Raw genomic sequence first — 18995 nt, forward strand, 5'->3', positions numbered from 1 at the left:
AAACCAGACGGTAGAATTTTGTGTTTTTTACATATAAGGTAGGAAATGATATTACCTATCATATATAACAATTTGAGAAAAAAACTATTGTAGTATTTTTTAAAACTGCTTTAATGTGCGGAAAATGACAGTTTCCTATACATTCCTATAGTAAATGTACTTCTACTTTGAGATGGTCCCTTAAAAGAACTAGATGGTCGATTTTCATGAACCTTCGCATATAAACTAGAGTTGGTTTAAATTACATATGGTTAAAAAATAAAGAGTTTTGCTATTGTAGTTTTTCCGCAAAGAAACCCAAATCGGCCCCCTTAAACAAAAAAGCAGAATATCTAACATATCTTGTTCAATCTAAAAAAAAAACAACAAAAATTATTGTGTTATTATGTAAAATTTAATCAATTTGTAGATTTTTTATCAAAATTAAAATTCACATTTAAATGCAACATATTTGACCATATTAACTATAAAAATGTAATGATAATTTAAATTCTACTAATATTTAATTATGCAATAAAATACCTTAAAAGATTGGACATCAGGCTTTGCCTTTGTAAGTCCAATCTTCATTGATAATTGTCCTTGATATTACGACAATGTACTGCATATCTGATTCCAAAACGCATCACACTATAGCTACATGTTTAAAGGTAAACTGCTACCTGAAAAAAATTTAATAATCATTAACTACTCATGACACAATTTTGTAAAGACGGGAATAGAAATGCGTCATAACATCTCAACGGGTCACATATATTTTACAACCGATTACTTGCATTATAAAGAATATGTTCTCGTTTTGATGACATACCGGTTTCTGCCTTCCGCAGGGATGTTCTGTTGGTTATTTTGATAGCTTGTAATTCCTTGGTTTTTTTTTTATTTTACTGATTATGAACATCAAACATTTTTATTTAAATGATGCATAATGACTTTACATAAATTGTGTCCTGTCTTCAGTCCTACGAGTCCTACAAGTTATAGTATGGGGAAATATATCGTCATAATTAATTGCTAAATGGAAACAAAATGTACTTGTTAGGAACATTAATTAATTCACGAAAAACTAGATTTTTTACGTAAAAAATACACGATAAAAATGTACATATAATTTTTTAGAGATCACAAATTTGAAAAGCCATAATATATCAAAAACTAATTAGGAAATTCAATATTGAAGGAGCAAAATGGATCAGGAATATTTATTTGAACACAGTCTTTAAAAACTCTTGATTTCAACTATAAACTTCTTAAGGGTTACGTTCACTCAGAATGAAAAAAAAATCCACTGATGATAATGAAAACCCATCTATTGTGTGTTACAGTCAGTTTAATCATATTTTTTACAACATACACCATAGAATAGCATAGCATTCAAATAGTCTCTTGTTCATTATAAAAAAAAGACTTATTAAATGTGGAAATCATATCTGAGGTTGTTTTATTTATTTGCATACTAGCTACATGTACAAATCTAAATCCACAAAAACAAAGTAAATCTGGATGCGTGTTGCTTATTCCAGAACAGAAAAAAATGTTTGAATTATATCGGTTCTCAAATGTTCAGTGTTCTTGCATTGTTTTTACTAAGCGCAGATTAATTGTTGTAACATTACGTCAGATAGCCTTGCATAAGCATATGTTGTTTATGAATAACCGTGCATAAAGAAAAAAAAAACCTTCTCAAATGAATAAAATATGTCTGAGCTTGCTTTTATTACATAATTTAAAACGCACAATAAGATACCGAATACATATTGCATAGGCAGAATTTCTTCAGCAACACTAATCAATTACATATGAACACATGTTTCTTGTTTAGAAACACAAAAAGGTTTAAATCATGTATGTTCTAAATTTAAATGCTTTCAGCATAAGTTATATTGCATGCATTGGATTCTATTATAACATTAACTTCCACAGTCCTTAAAGGTTACAGTTAATGGTCGTATAACTGGCAAAAGAGAACGGTAAATAATTATTTTCTTTTTAATTTTCCATCAAGATCATGCTTAGGTAATGATAACATTGCTTTTGATTTATAGTTTTTTTTTATAAATCTATTGAAATCGTCGATTGTGATAAATATATATATATATATTTTTTAGAATTAAAATTTCGTGAAACGTGAAAACTTATATTGCCATAAACCGCTTCGCGGATATTCTAACATAGTAAGCGGTATGCGCGCTTTATTGGCAGACCCGAGTATCATATCACTAGTCAAAGAAGCCTACCCAATGTACCTGTTGATTAAGAACTTAAAATACATACAGCATAAGAATATAATTAAAATGGCATCTATGCACTTTCTGTTTTCTATTATACGATTTCAAACTCGGTAAATGTATGTTGAAATCGATCGCACATACACAAATCGACAATTTTTTTATTTTTCAAAGCAATTCATTAATTGGATTTTCTCGGTTTGTAGTTTACATAAAAGAACAGGAAAAAAATCAGTACTTCTCAATTTAATAGGATTAATATGAAAGTCAAAGTACTGAAGTACGACAGGGTGGTCTTTATTGATTATTCCATTTATTTGAAAATCAACCATAGGTAATTCCGCATGGCAAGTAGTTTCTTAAGTGTATTTGAGGAATTGCACCCATTTTATTCTTATATGATTTAGGCTTTTCGACAATAATTCTGAGCTTTGAACATTGATTCATATTGTTTAATTCAAATTTAAAGATAGAATTAAGGCCATCGAACTTTACGATGCATTATGTATCAGTAATCAAGTTTCTGAAAAAGTGTATCCAAACTTTTTTTTAACAAATAATAATAAATCCTTGTCTACGCCAGTACTGTTTGTTTGCCCTTGATTCCAAACGCTGTCGCTGTAGAAATCAGTATTATTGAACTCTGGCGTAGGAATACATACGATTAAAAAATATCTTAAGTGTTCTTATATATTGAAATCCTATTATTTCCAAGGTATTTATAGATAAGTTTCCTTAAGAAAGCAACGCATCAAAATACATTTCATCTAATTTATGGATTGTTTCAACTACTTAGTTTTGTCAGCGGTGATCATTGTAATGAGTTGTGCTAAAGCGCCTGAGTAGCTGCATAGGAGAGTTGGTTAAAATCAATTCCAAAATAGAGATAAAAATCAGTCTGCATAACTAAGTATTAATTTTGGAAAATGCTATGGAAATATTGTCAAGTAACTAAATAAAAAAACACGCTATCAATCAAAAGAAATAAAAATAGTCCGTCTGTTATTTTAAATACATGTTCATTCTGTTTTCTATTATACGATATCAAACTCGGGAAACGTTTGGTGAAATCGATCGCACAGACATAGATCGGCAAAGTTTTCAGAAATACTTATTCTCAATTTAATAAGATTGAAGAAAAAGAAAACAGATATAATGTTCTTACTAACCAGTTCAACCATAATTAATCATTTGTAAAATAAAACACAAACACATAATGTATAAAATAAGCTAGCATGCGCAATGCAAGAACTATAGAGAGAGAGACAGAGAGAGAGAGACAGAGAGAGAGAGAGAGTACAATGTACGAGGGTTGTTGTTGTTACAAAAGTTCGCGGGCAAAGTGATCTACGGCACAATCACTTTGTACTATGTAGGATGACGATTGTTTTATTAAATGACTACCGACTGAAAATAAGTATCATAAAAATCATATTTTTCTAAAGTTGTTTTTAAAAGATACAGCGAATTTTATTTTCAATTGCATAAATTGGATTACCGGAGCACCATTTCATATTCCACGACGTCAGGTGAAGTCAAACTACTGAAAGGCAATTTAAACCTGTCACTCTTTTTCGAAGTAAACACCTTTTTAGTTCTCATACTTTTCATGCCATTTAACTCATTTATAAAACGTATGTTCACACCATTATTTGTCAAATTATTGTAGACTGTCTTATGTGTCATAACGTACATCATTTAGGTAAAAAAATATCTATCCACACAGTTTCCACTTCAGATAAGAAAATAAAGCGAAATCCATAGGTACAAGATCCAGGCTGTATGTGGGGCTTGGGTGCTGCAAGAGCTAATTATATCAGTATTTTCATTTTCAAACCTTCAATTCCAATTGTGTTTCTAATTGTAAACCTTTGGTCTATAAAAATACCAGCATCTAAGAATGTTTTGGTCTCCATCGGAGATTTTTCTGCGTGCACACAACATTTAATGACGACCCGGTGCTCCAAGGTACTAGTATCCATTGACGTTAATGTGTTTGACTCATTTTTCTAGCGTTTGTCGTCAATATTTGAAAATTCTTAAATTCAATTGAAATTTTCACCAAATGAACTTCATAACTTATTGTGATATCATATGAAATATCGTTTATTTGTATGTGTTCAAACTGTACATTTTCCAAATAAGGAAACATGCGTACAAAATATAACACAAATAAAACCTGACATGCTCCTCGAGGCATATATATCATATCAAAATAATCAATCTGTATATTTTTAAGGTGCATTTAAAATAAACAAATCTTTACATATTTCTTGACAAATATGTCAAGATTAAATATGAAAAGTTTCCCTGGTCCGCAACAAGTCCGCTCACAATCGAACTTTCCGCGAACTTTTCTCTCAACCCTCTTTATTTTTACATACTCATTCTACAGTAATGTAAACAAAAATCATGTAAAAACAAAACTGACAAAAGTTCAAACAATGTTATAAATTGGGAGGGTTGGTGGGAATAGTCTGCTGCATAGTGGCTTCTAACTTCGAATAACTTTAAAAAACCCGTATTATACTTCATAACTGTCCACGGATTAAATCACCCTATTAACCCATAAACAGCCAATCGATATGCAATGTCAACACGTCCACTTAATTTCATAACAAACACACATATTTTCTGTAACTTTAATAAATATATAAAATATCACTGCATTACTTATTATCAAGTTTTGAATAGGCTATGGAAATTTTAATGGATTTTACAGATACATCGTCAAGAAAAAAAAAAATACGATATAAGCTAAAAATAAATTTGAACAAATTCCGTTTGTAGTTAATTACAACTAAACGCTACTTATCATTTAAAACATTGTCAACTTACTTTTACAAATAAGGTTTTTTGCGTTTTTTAATTTACTCGATCATAAATCTGTCTTAAATTTGCACGGGCTTAAAGTCAAATGAAATGTCAATTCCTTGAATTGTGTTTAAAATATTAATGCATTCTTGTCATAGAAATGATTTTCTTTGACATTGTCTACGAAAAATCTTATATAATAAATGATTTTTTTTTTTAGATGAAGCTCATCTTTTTGCTTCTTGTTTCTGTTGTTCTTATCACCGTCCATATTATAGGTGCATACGGGATGTTTCCGGTACGTATTATTGCAGCATATATCAAGGTATACATGTAAAGTGTTAGAAAATTAACATTCCACCACCCTATTGATTGTTATGTTGCAACGATTTTTTTTTATCATCACCAAATTAATCTTAAAATTAAGTAAGGTCAAAGGAATAAAAGGAACAATTTTCTGTTGTCGATTACACAAGCACTTAAAATCAACGCGTAGAGTTTAATTATGTTGATTTTGCAGAGCATGACATTGAGTGATAATGGTAAACGGAAGAGAAACCTCTTACCAGGAGTAAGATTTGGAAGATTTGGAATGGGAGGATTTGGTCGATGAATGGGAGGTGGATGAATTGGATGGTAGGGATGATATGGATGAAAAGGTGGTGGAGGAGGAGGAGGAGGTGCATGGAAAAAAAGACGATGTTTGTATTAAGATTAATGTTGATCAATTTCATTGTAATGATATTACTATTTATTGATATAATGTCAAATTAAAATGTGATATCTAAATAAAAGAGTAATCACCTGAAAGCTGTATTTCTACCTCTTCTTTTTATTTAAACTAGGACACAGGCTACTCCCAATGTAGAAGAGGAGACTTTTCAATAACACCTGAAAATAAGATCTCGGGGATCTATATAAACTTAATATCATAAATCTCCGTATGACAAAGAAAATGCCTTTAAAATATAGTGGTGGAGTGTAATGATAATTCTCTTTGTTTGGTATACTTGTCTAAGCACAATATTGACCAGATTAAAGTACAAAAATTTCTGGAAAGCAATTAACAATAGAATTTTCTTCATTAAAGTTCAGCTTGGATTTCAATAGTGTAGCTGTTGTCAGCCCGTTAGAAACCAACTCGGCGTTCTCCTGTAGTACCAAACATTTTGGAACTTTTTTGTATTAATGAAGGACGACAGACCATATTTGCCTTTGTGCAGATTTATTGCACACCTAAAAGGAGTGATTGTTACGAACATTGAATTCTCAATATTATGTCACAATCACAAAAACCAAATGAAAATTTCCTTATGATACAACATATAGCTGCTAAACGCCACCAATACACACTTAAGTATTGCATGTAGGGGACGATCTTGCTTTTTATTACACATGCTGAAATACGCTTTTCAAAATGTTTTAACATAAACAAATTTTGTCCTGGGGTGTCAAAAGTTTGTACTGATTTTAGAATTTGCTTCCAATATCTATAAGCATCTACATGGATTATTTGACAGAATTTTAGCCAGTGAATAAAACATTTTCATTTGTAAACAGATAGCCATACTATGACCATGAACTGCTAGTATTACGTATTGGTCACCATGATACTTATGTATACCTAGATACTACGCAATGAATTGTGGTAATGATAACAAATAGAATGGTCTCTGCGACTCTTGTAGCACTGCGTAGTATTCCTAAATGATGTTATGAAACCAGGTGCATAATACGGGCATAATAATATCCAAATTGAGAGTTCATAAATAAGTGTCATATTTGGCGATTCTATGTCTGCAACGGTAGCTCAGGTACTCTGTATTGAGTCATGTATTGCATATTCTATACTACCTTTCTAACCTTTTAGCCATGTATGAATAAATGTATTATGAGTAAGTGATGCCTTATACCTATGTGGAGGACTGAGAGACCCGGAACTCGGAGACTCAAAACCTGCATACATACTCTTTGATAGACCGTTTTGATAGTTTTGCTACTTTATTTAGAAATAAAACATAACTCTGGAATTTGAACACTAAAGATTCACTCATGATCATTGTATATGGGCTGATCTGGTCAGAACTGTCATTCATTAGTAAAATGTAACATAAACTCCTGTAAAACGATGTTAGACAAACTTTTTTAAAACAGAATTGTATTTTGGGTTTTGATTTCGCTTATAGTGATCTTTGATTTGGGCTGCTTTTAATTGGTGTAATTTGACTATACAATCACGCTTATTAATAAACTATTGGTGAAATAAGTACTAGACTTCGTGGTTACTGAGCTTGAGACGTATCTCCAGGAGATAACTAAGGTGGAAGGCTTACACGAGCATTCTTGGTGCCCGTGACCAGAACTAAGCGAAGTTGAAAACAAAATAAACAACTTGTCTAAGCAACCAATATGGCGACAGGTGATAGGTTTGATAAAAAAAATTTCATTACCCTTTTCACCAAACGAAAACAACTAGAAACAGTCTAGTTTTAGTAACAAATATTTATTTCATTAACAAATACCAAAAAATAAATCAGTGACGAAATTCAGTAACTAGTAATTAAGCAAAAAAACTCGGAGGTAATTCATTTGTACAAAATAGAGATAGTGATGAGTCTACAACTGTTGATAATAAATCTAAATCGATAAATACATGTATTATCATTTTGAAATTCAATAATTATGAATAAAGGTAGTAGATTGTTTTCCAAGACAATACATTGTTAAATCAAATTAAGATATAAGTTAGGTCTTACCAGGACTTTGAAATTGGCTACCTCCATCGTACCTGACGATTCTCTTCTTGATACAGCAATTAGACTTTGTGCACTGTGTGAAACTCACCTGCTATCTTTACAATTACATTACCTAAAACAAACGTTGTATGCATTTCTGATCATACTGCGCTCGGTCATGATTTCGAAATTCATCGATCATGATATCAAAACAAGACAAACACAGCTTGAAATGAAATCCCCCGAAAAACTCTCATTATTTGAATTAATCTAGATGTGCCTTTTAAAGCAGGCTTTTTAAAAACAAATTAAAAATTTTTGTTAATTGCATGGTGTTCTAACTTAAACAAAAAAGCAGAATATCTAACATATATTGTTCAATCTAAAAAAAAAACCAAAAATTATTGTGTTATTATGTAAAATTTAATCAATTTGTAGATTTTTATCAAAATTTAAATTCACATTTAAATACAACATATTTGACCATATAAACTATAAATATGTAATGATAATTTAAATTCTACTTATTATGCAATAAAATACCTTAAAGGATTGGACATCAGGCTTTGCCTTTGTAAGTCCAATCTTCAATGATAATTGTCCTTGATATTACGCAATGTACTGCATATCAGATTCCAAAACACATTACACTATAACTACATGTTTAATTAGGAATTGTTCTTATGTACTGTGTTGCCAGTGTATACTTTTTTCTGATTTTAAATTAATATTTGATTCAAAGAATATCGTACTATCTAAGCATGTCTTTCAATGTCTTATTTTAAGATTTAAAATAACGCATACAGCTTGCAAACAACAAAACCAAAGCATATAGAATTCAGGGTTGTTTATTTTTCAACTTGAGCATGACGGAAAATATCCATTGTAATTTAAAACTTTGCGTAATTTACAGCTTAAAAAGTATGAATTGTCATTTATATTCATTGCGATACTACTTTAGGCTGACCCCCGTGCATATATGATGTATCGTAATTCATACATTTAATACATTGCATACAATTTATTATATAATGATGAAAATTAGACAGTAATATGAACCGCTGTTTTGATTTAATTTTAGAACAATTACGCAGGTTTCTATCAGGTTTTTCTTCGTTATGCAAACAACCTTGTAAACTGACCGTTTTATGCAATCTGATGTATGCATATGGGTAAATCTGCTGCATATATTTATATTATATTATATTTATATATATATTTTTGGTATATTGGTATTCCATACCAATTTTGCTTTTTGTGTTGCATATAGTAATTTTTTTCATGAGATGTTGACAGAGCGCCAAATACGTCTCTAAATAATTAGATACTACAAAATCAAACAAAAGACAAGGAATATGATTATAAATTGGCTGATAGACATACCTATTAAACTTCAGAGTTGTTTTTTTTTTGACACCAATACTTTAAAAAAATGTTTATAACACGAAACTGGCAATGAGTATCGCAGCTTGGGATGAAGTTAAAAGTTAAACCACATTAATTGTGCAGTGACGAAATGTAAGTAAACTTTATATTAGACAAAGTAGCTTTGGACATCGATCATATACAGAGAGTGAATAAAACGCCATACAGTGTAAAATCATCTACTGAAGATTCCTAATTAAAGGATGAAGCAATATCCGCATAAAATCGCAAGAAGCAAATCTTGCAGATTTCAAGTTTCGCTTTTTATCAGACCGATGTGAACTTAATAAAACTATGATTATCATAAAACTTCGGCGTTCGCGAATCTATATTCGCGCAATTTGATGCACAACAGTTGAATCGCAGAATTGAATCTACCGTATCTGTTTCTTATTCCGTAGACTGACGTTTCTGAGATCGGATCTAAATTTACTTGGGTTTTTCCTTGTTGTTTAGAAAACTTTTCATAATATTTTGATAAATGATCCAGATAGACAGCAAGTTCCTTCCTACTTTATTCTTATTTTTCAACCAAATGGACTTCTGCTTCATAAAACCAGAAAAATAAAAAGTATAGGACATATGTTTTAAGATCCTTCTGGGATTTAAATAAATTGCTGGGAGGAATGAAAAAACTCAGTTATCAATTGAAAACAAAAGCAGCGACAATAACTTAATCCAGGCGTTTATGTCTCTATGTAAACCGTTACCTGAAAACAAATGAAACAATCATTTACTTTGTATTGTACAATTTTGTATATACATGTATGGGAATTGAGATGGGTTGTACCATCTCAACAACTAATTGGAAATATATTGAAATGTACGTTGCACTACAAAGATTACTTATAACACCCTTATATATATATATATATATATATATATATATATATATATATATATATATACAATGTATATATATATATATATATATATATATATATATATATATATATATATATATATATATATATATATACAATGTATATATATATATATATAGTATTAGATTGATATCAAGTTCAGTAAATTTCGACCATTGTTTGGCTTTAAAAGGGCTCATCCTCAAGAACTAAAAGATGCCTCTTTTTGTATCAAATTTCGTGCTATCCATATTTTTTGGGGGGTGGGGGGGGGGGGGGGATGGTGGAATGTTGAAAAGAAAAAATGACCACCAGTGTAACGACGAAAAGTGACCTCCATAGAATATTGACCTAGAAGTCACATTTTTACGAGGAAAATCACCCAGATTCAGTATTTTTTGACAAGTAGGGTCCTTTTTTTTTTTTTACAGTAGAATACCATTTCAGACCTGTGGATCTACAAATCACACACGTTGAAAACTGATTTCCAAAATAAATATTGGTAGAATTCTATTTTTATAAGAAATCTATAACTTGACAAAATTTTACATAATTACACAGTTATTTTTTTTTTAATTAAACAAGATGTAAATTATTCTGCTTGTTTGAATTTGAATTTAAAATTAAAATTCCATGCAGGTAACAATTTTTTTTTAAAGTTTGCGTTAAAGAACCATGTAGATTTTTTGATAATGATAGTTTTTCAGACTTCATTTCAAGCTGTGTCGATCGTGTTTTAATATCATGAACGGTGAATTTGAAACTTAATACCGACTGCAATTTGAACAGTAATGCTATGTAATGCATGTTTTATGTATTTCAATTATATATTAAATAGCTGATGAGTTTATTGCACAGCAACACAGCCTACTTGCTGTATCTGGAAGAGAGTTGTCAATCGTGATGAAGGTAGCCAATTTCAAAGTCCTGGTAAGACTTATTCAGTTTTATCTTCAATAACAATTTGTTGTGTTTTTTTTTAAATCACCTTGTACATGTATACATAATCAGTACAAATGATATTACCCTCTTTGAACATCTTAATGTTTTAATTGTTACAGGACGCTGAAATATGCTCTAGGGTAGCTTAAAGACAATCGTATTTAAAGCTGATTTAAAACGTAAAGATGGCTTAAGGTCCTTAAAGGCAGCTTAATGACAATCTTAATCTGGGTCCACTCTATTAAACCGAAAGTAAACCCAAGTTAACCCAGAAAGTTAACCTAGGATTTAGTTGATGTTTTCTTTCTGTTAGGTTAGGTCTGATCAGTACTGTAATTAAACCCTCCGTTTGTGACAACCTTGAGAGGGTGACCTGAGGGCCCAAGGCGTAGGAACAGCTGGGGCGGAAAAGTATGAAAAAACAATTTGGATTAAATTTCATAACGGCGATATGTGTTCATTTGAGAATCGTTGATAACAGTGATCTGTGTTCAATTGAGCGGCACAGTGTAATCTTAAGTATATATACAAACCAAACTTAAGTATAGATACCTGTCTCTGCATGGTTTTGCGCATTCTATTAAAATACAGTTGCTTTGTACTTCTTAAGAGATATTTTTCGAGATCATTTATAAAATTGAACACGATAAATAAAATAAAGATAAAACTATTTATATTTTTAAGGAAATTTTTATATGTTAAACAATGTTTCCGTTGTGGGGTAGGGAAGCGTTCCCATTGCGCTTTTCTGATGTTATTATAAAATGAAGCTTTATAGGAGTACGTTATAAGAAATAACTTAAAAAGAAATAAAAATTGTTCACCGTTGAAATTTTATATACAGAATGATGCTATCCTCTAGGACATTTTCCTTATTTTTAAATGAATCCATTATACCAATCTTCACTCGTAATGATCCGAATACATAGCAAAATTTGGTGCATTTTAAAATTTTGAGAGGGCCCCCACAAAAAAAAACAGACGGTAGAATTTAGTATTTTTTACATGTAAGGTAGGAAATGATTTTAATAATCATATATATCAATTTGAGAAAAAAAGCTATTGTAGTATTTTTTAAATCTGATTTGATGTGCGGGAAATGACAGTTTCCTATATACTCCTATCGTAAATATACCTCTACTTTGAGATGCTCCCTAAAAAGAACCAGATGGTCAATTTTCTTAAAACTTCGAAAATAAACTAGAGTTGATTTAAGTTACATATGGTTAAAAAATAAAAAGTTTTTCTATAATAGTTTTTTCCCAAATCGGCCTTCTTAAATGCAAATGAGACAGTCTCATCCAAACAAAGAAGAAAGGAAAATTGTATGAATTATGTAAAATTATCCTTTAACTTTATAATAACTAAAAAGTAGCGAAAGATGTGAAAAGCATCTTGAAAACCCGTATTTTGTCTTCGTATAGTTACAAATTCTTTGTGAAGATAGTGTTTGCAACTGTTTACATTTTATTTGTTCTATTATTAGATCACAATTCTTCTCCTTTTCGGACTAACTGATATTGAATCTGGAATTACGGCCGATGCATTTCGATTAGGTTTGTTTGATACATGTTCTTTAAGCAAAATGAATTCCAATAATTCAGGAAAAAACAATTCGGTTTTGAATAATATTCAACGTTAAATTAAGTTTGTGTTATATATTCCATTTATTAACTCTGAATATTCAATGTAGACATGCCGATCATAAAGAGATTCAACCAAGGCCAGAAACGTGATTACGTGTCGAAGTACAATGCCTGGCACTCTGGTGGTAAATAAAGAGACTGTATGAAAAAGAAGTGAAAATAAAATCATGTGAAAAATTCTTTGATTTCTTTATTGATCGTGTATCATACCCCGTAATATGTTTGAGAAGCTGCCAATAGTGCATTTAATTGTTGCAAGGAATACTTATCATTACATGTTAGGTTAAGAATTTTAGATGGAACAGTCCCTGAAACGTTCTATTTTACCTTTTGAACGGTGAGTAGTGACAATGAGCGAACGATTTTAACGCTAAGCGAACGGTGAGCGCACTCTGGACGGAATTTGGTGAGCGCTTATTAACGGTTACGGATGAGAGAACGTAGCGCAAACACGAAAGCAAAGTGAACGGTGAACGCATGGTGAACGATATGTGAACGCTATTTGAACTCAAGATGAACGATTCATTCAGAATACCTCGGGAATTATCCTTACATTGTGTTATTATCAGGAAAAAATAACAAATAAATTGCAATGTCACGTATATATTGTTATCGGCGTAAATGTAATATTATCTGACTAAACGATAAGTGAACGCTGAACGAACGGCGAACGCATGGTGAGCGCTTTGTGAACGGTGAGCGCGAACGGAGCGAAGGGGAGAGCGCAAATGATCACACGGTGATCGCAGGGAAAAATGGGAATGTAGAACGTTTCAGGGACTGAATACAATAATATTGCTTTAGTACTTTCCATAAACTGTCTCTGTGAATGCTATCAAAAACTTGTTTCAAAGTCAATAACTGTTTTTATAAACATAACACAATTAATCTGTATAATGGAATTAATAGAGATAACGTATGATTGACTTATATTAGAAGACCACTGTTTGTGAATCATGATCATAGCATTTGCATTAATTGTAGCAAGATGTTTAAGTAAAACCCCCTTTGTGTTGTACTGTTGTGCATTGATATACTTTAATTTACTTTTTAATTTAATTTTCAATTTAATTTCACTGTGGCACACTACTAATGTGTGCTATCAATTTACCTTATAGTAGTAGTAATGTTTGGTTCATAATCTTTGTCTGATGAACCTTTTTCTTGAGCATCAGTTTCTGACATGTCAATTGTGTTTTTATACATGGTTTATACACATATAATAATTGACATCTAACGAGTATGATTTTTCTATATCTTACGGAAACAGCCAGACTGAAATCTACACGCACCGTTTATCGATTGGTCGAAACATTCAGTGATTCAAGAATCAAAGTACTGAGAGTACTGAAAGACGAGATCTTGTAATTGTCCTGGATTTCCTCGAATATGCTTCCAAAATTTATGAGTTTGAATTAGTTGTTGCAATCTATGTTAATTCGACATTTTTGCAATTGTCTGATACTTTGTCTAAATTTTACTCAATCCCGGCCTTCATAATTGTAGAAAATTGACACAACGGTATATTATGTAAAAAAAGACCCCAAGAATTTTTTTTAAAATTTACTACTAACCGAGAAAATCAAACAACTATATCAAAGTAGATAATTTTAATGATTAGATTTATTCAATTTTGTGATCCAAGGGAAAATCCACAAGTCGGACGGTATCCGTAATAAAAGTTTTATGAAAACCCCGAAAACTCTAAAACTGCTGAATTAACAAACAAAGTGAACATTTGTATACCGATAACAAACACAGGCACCTGACGTTAGAAATATTTTTTTTTTATTTGATTTTTAAGACCGACTTATCTGACACGATTTTCTTCAGTTGCAATTCATGCAAAATTAATAGGTTAAAATAAATCCGTTCGCCGCTTACTACTTTTCTGTGTAACTCGTGCATCACCTACACGCATTACGATACAACCGTTCCTTTCATTAAAAATCATACTCCGAAAATCAGAGACATAAATAACAGAGATTGTCAACTCCACCATTAGCGTGTAAATGTTACGGGACCAACCTAACTTTGAGAACTACAAGTGCAACGGCAATCTTGTATAAGTCATTAAATTTGATCCCGATAGTGAACATGAACATGAACCTGTAAATATTTTAAGCATTTTTTTGTGTATGAAATATTTACAAAAACTCTTTATTTAGTTTTTAAATTACTTTTTTAAAACTTATTAACTTTTCACAAAGTAATGGTAATGCATTACTTTACTCATGTAATGGTAATGTAATGCATTACTTCAAGAAAATTAAATAATGGTAATGGTAATTTAATACCCTAATTCATGAAGTAATGGTAATGTAATGCATTATTTTACAATGTAATTCACCCCAAGCCTGATTCCAACTAAGCCGGAAAACATGAACATTAACATTTAACTTCGTTCATCAATCGATAAGATTGTATAAATTATATGATGTATAAGTCTTCCAAAATTTATAATCTATTATAGATTTTGCTTACAATGCATTGTTTAAAATTTAAATTCAGTTTAATCAACTAAAGAGCCAACGAACGAGAAGGCAAATTCAGACTTGTTTTTATTTTCTTTGTACAAAATTCCTTTAGAGACGGACAGCAGTCATACCGCGAGTAGACTGGAAGCCAATGAAACAACTATTTAATTTGTAAAACATCTGTGTATAACCCGTCCCGATTTTAACTTCGGCTTGCACATGAAGTTTGGTAGTATTTAAAAGGTGAAAGATTGTCAAAACAAAATTCACAAAAATGGCACATTGCGTTTGGGAACTTTAATTTCGATTCCACCATCAACCTCTTCTATTTATTAATGAGCTCGTACACCAACTGAATCGTCAACGGCGCTGTGCATTCAGTTACGTAACTCATTCCACATTTGAACCCAAGCAAGAATATTTTGATCAATCAATTTTCTAAATAGAATTTTGGTTTATACAAAGAGGACTTAAAAAGATTTAATGCGTGTTTTTATGATACATATTTACTGAAATGCATGAAACTTTCTTCACTATTTTCTTACGCGTAGACTCAATTCATGTGTTCTACGCGTGCCTTCCGGTTTGAGACTTCGGCTGACAGTAAACCAATAGACGGGGTCACGTTACCCCGTCTAAAAATCACAGACTACACGAAATAATCATTTTGTTGTCAGACTGAACTTCCCATAGAAGACGATTCTATCTGTTTCTTTTAGCTAACTAATGTACATTAACACTAATTTCGTTAATTTTACTTACTTTAAACAGTCAAATTTATTAATTTACTAAAATAAGTAATTATAAACATATGACAAACTGATGTAATATTAAGAAATTTAAAGAAAACTTTTTTCCCATTTAAACAGAGTGCGTTAATCTACAAAATTAAAATGCATTTGAGATAAATTTGAATATAAAAATGAATATCATTGGACTTTTTTTATCCTACGCAGATTTTTTACAAAAATTACGTGTACCTATAAATGATGTATTTGAAAAATAACATTAGATAAATAGATTTTGCAGCAATTCTAATTTACGAAATGAGGTCAACAAAACTACTCCCAAGATTGATTTTCTTTGACGTACGCGCCTTCAAAAAGTCTAAACTATGTTCAATTTCGAAATATGATGGTTCCATAACTTCCACCCCTGATAAAGAGTCAAAACACTTACTGTAAAAAAAAATATTATTTACTTGAAACTATTCACATCTTAAAGAATTAAACATGCATTTGTAATACTGTGGAATTTTACAGGTTCATATGGACCTAACTTCGTGTATTCTCTTATATCTACAAAAACAAATATGACTTTATAACCCTGATTTATTGATTCGAGGAAGATGTTAATTTGTTGATGAGAGGAACCCATATATTCTACGAAAATTGAGCCACCACGAAAACTAATGATTCCACAGTACATCATTGCTGTTGTTCATGGTAGAAGTGATATAGGAAATGCTTTATATCAATATATAGTGATTTTCTTTTCAAAATTAGAGAACGATAATTCTATTGCATTCAAAGGAAGAGATTCTCTTCTGACAGTTTTTGAGACATTTTACATGTATTAAACGTTAATTATGTCATGATGGTATGTGTGTGTGTGTGTGTGTGTGTGTGTGTGTGTGTGTGTGTGTGTGTGTGTGTGTGTGTGTGTGTGTGTGTGTGTGTGTGAGAGAGAGAGAGAGAGAGAGAGTGCACACACTTAATTAATTACAGTAGGAAACATTTAAAGCACTGTACACTTACTTGTTTACTGGTGTTATATAGTGCCTTTTACCCCCAGCCATCTTTCGCCCCGAAAAAATCCCTCTGAGATTTACATAAATTGCTGCAAGGAATGACACAATTCAGGGATCGAAAGAAAAGCAGCTCCATTAACTTGACTCGCACGTTTATGTCTCTATGTTAACTGTTACCTTAAACCAAATAAAATAATCATTTACTTGTAAGACACAATTGTGTAAAGAGGTGAATTCAAGTTATATCATAACGCAACGTTCATGACTTCTTGAAGAGACGCATAAACGGACATTGAGTAGTGGGATACTTTAAGATAAAATAGAATTAATTTAATTTTCTTCTAATCAATTTGAAGTCATTTCAATACGATTTATATGAGTTCAATATTTTTTTATTTTTAAATTTCATCGAATTCATTTGAGAAAAATGTTTAGACCTAGAATTAGAAGAGCAACTTAGTTATTATGTTTTGAAATTGGTTTGGGGTAGCTGAAACTTACAGTGAGGACTTTGTGCGGTATGGTCTAATATCTGCCCCTCAATTTTAACCAATTTTTAAATAGAGTCGTATAAAAATCAAATCTTCATAAATCATTATACAGTGGACGCCTATCACTTTAGTCTTGATTTTAACCACCATTACTCATTGGCTATTTATCTATGACGTCAATTTTATGACCTTATTCCCGCAGATTTGCAAAGGGATGAACATCTTCTCATTTTCGCTTTATATTTTGCATTCGGAGGTATAGAGCGAATGTCTGCTCAAGTAAGATTTTAACATATGTTTTTCTTCAGATAATTATACACATCATACTAAAAAATGGCACTTGAGTAAGCCTGCACTCAATGTTTCCCAGTCGCAAAATCATCGGAAAACACCAATATTTTGCCTCAAAACATCAATTCATCAAACTTAAGCAATCTTCATGACGTCATTTCTACACTATGACGTCACTGTGGTGATAACCTTATTTTTAATATGATTCTAACTATCTTCACCCTTATTTTGAAAGCGCTTTATAAAACTAATTTTGGAAGCAAAAAATGCATAAAACTGCACATAGTCCTTGAAACGAATTTTAAACTTTTTACCATCACTGCATATTTGAAAACTCTAACTTAGAAAAATAGGAAGAGGCGAAAACTTTAAAAATTAAATATCTCTAGACCTCTAGTGACAACAAAAAGGTGTGTAATTTACTTCTTACTAATTATGTTAAGGTGAGATCTGAAAGTTTCTTCTATATAGGTGGAATCTATTTTGAGATTAAAAAAAAACATGACAGAAATAAAGAGGATGAAAAGATTAGAAACAGACCAGTAACAAAGCGGCATTCCGTTGAAAATTTTAGCCCTTAACTGGATGCGATCTCGTTGCGAGCAATGAGTTAGTCTTCCGTGCGATTTGAAACGATGAGAAATAGTTCTGAAGAATTAAAATATCTTTCTAAAGTGTTTATACACGAACTTGAGGACGCATTTGCCATTTGCAAAGATGTGAATATCGCCGTGTATATTCATATGTCTTAACATTCATTAACAGAGATAAACATAGATAAATGCATTAAGTTATAAATACTTGTGTTTTTTTTCATGAAAAAATTTTGAAACATTTTGCATGTGCCGTTTTGTAAACACAACGCTCAGTGGCCGTAGCAGGTATAAACTGTTTGCGGTTTTATAACTGAATAGTATTTTCATTATATAATTTTTGAAACATTGAAAATATCACAAAGAACACCTTTATTCAATGCTAGTCCTTCCGAAATACTTACATTTTTTTTTCAATTACGAAGCAAATACAGCTAAATGTCATACGTAATGGATTTAATATGTTTATCTTAATTTACACTTTATTATCATCGGTAAATCAAATTATTTGTGTTTGCGGCTAAATAGACTAATGCATGCATGCAAGACGCAAACCTTCTGTATTAGATAGCCACTAACCGCTAGCTTGTCCAGCTGCAAAGGATGGGTAACGTAATTATTTACACACATTAAACTCAGAACACTGGTAGAGTTTATTAATACGTACAGTAAGTTAATTCCCAATGCAGTTAAAAAAAAAACGATTATTATTGTGTTCTATCCCAATATTTCTTCAAATC

The 18995-nt window shown here is 31.1% G+C and overlaps 2 long non-coding RNA genes across 2 annotated transcripts; both read left to right on the forward strand.

Annotated features, from left to right (window-relative positions):
* Window positions 1–1871: 1871 nt before the first annotated feature.
* On the forward strand, window positions 1872–5738 carry LOC136274804 (uncharacterized). Its single transcript, XR_010713221.1, has 3 exons — window positions 1872–1970; window positions 5263–5340; window positions 5563–5738. It is a non-coding gene; the product is annotated as an uncharacterized lncRNA (long non-coding RNA).
* A 5176-nt stretch (window positions 5739–10914) lies between these two features.
* On the forward strand, window positions 10915–12807 carry LOC117682953 (uncharacterized). The gene is made up of 3 exons (XR_010713596.1): window positions 10915–10995; window positions 12494–12563; window positions 12701–12807. It is a non-coding gene; the product is annotated as an uncharacterized lncRNA (long non-coding RNA).
* The last annotated feature ends 6188 nt before the right edge of the window (window positions 12808–18995 follow it).

The sequence above is a fragment of the Magallana gigas genome, chromosome 4, assembly GCF_963853765.1.
Source record: "Magallana gigas chromosome 4, xbMagGiga1.1, whole genome shotgun sequence".
NCBI classification, from domain to species: domain Eukaryota; kingdom Metazoa; phylum Mollusca; class Bivalvia; order Ostreida; family Ostreidae; genus Magallana; species Magallana gigas.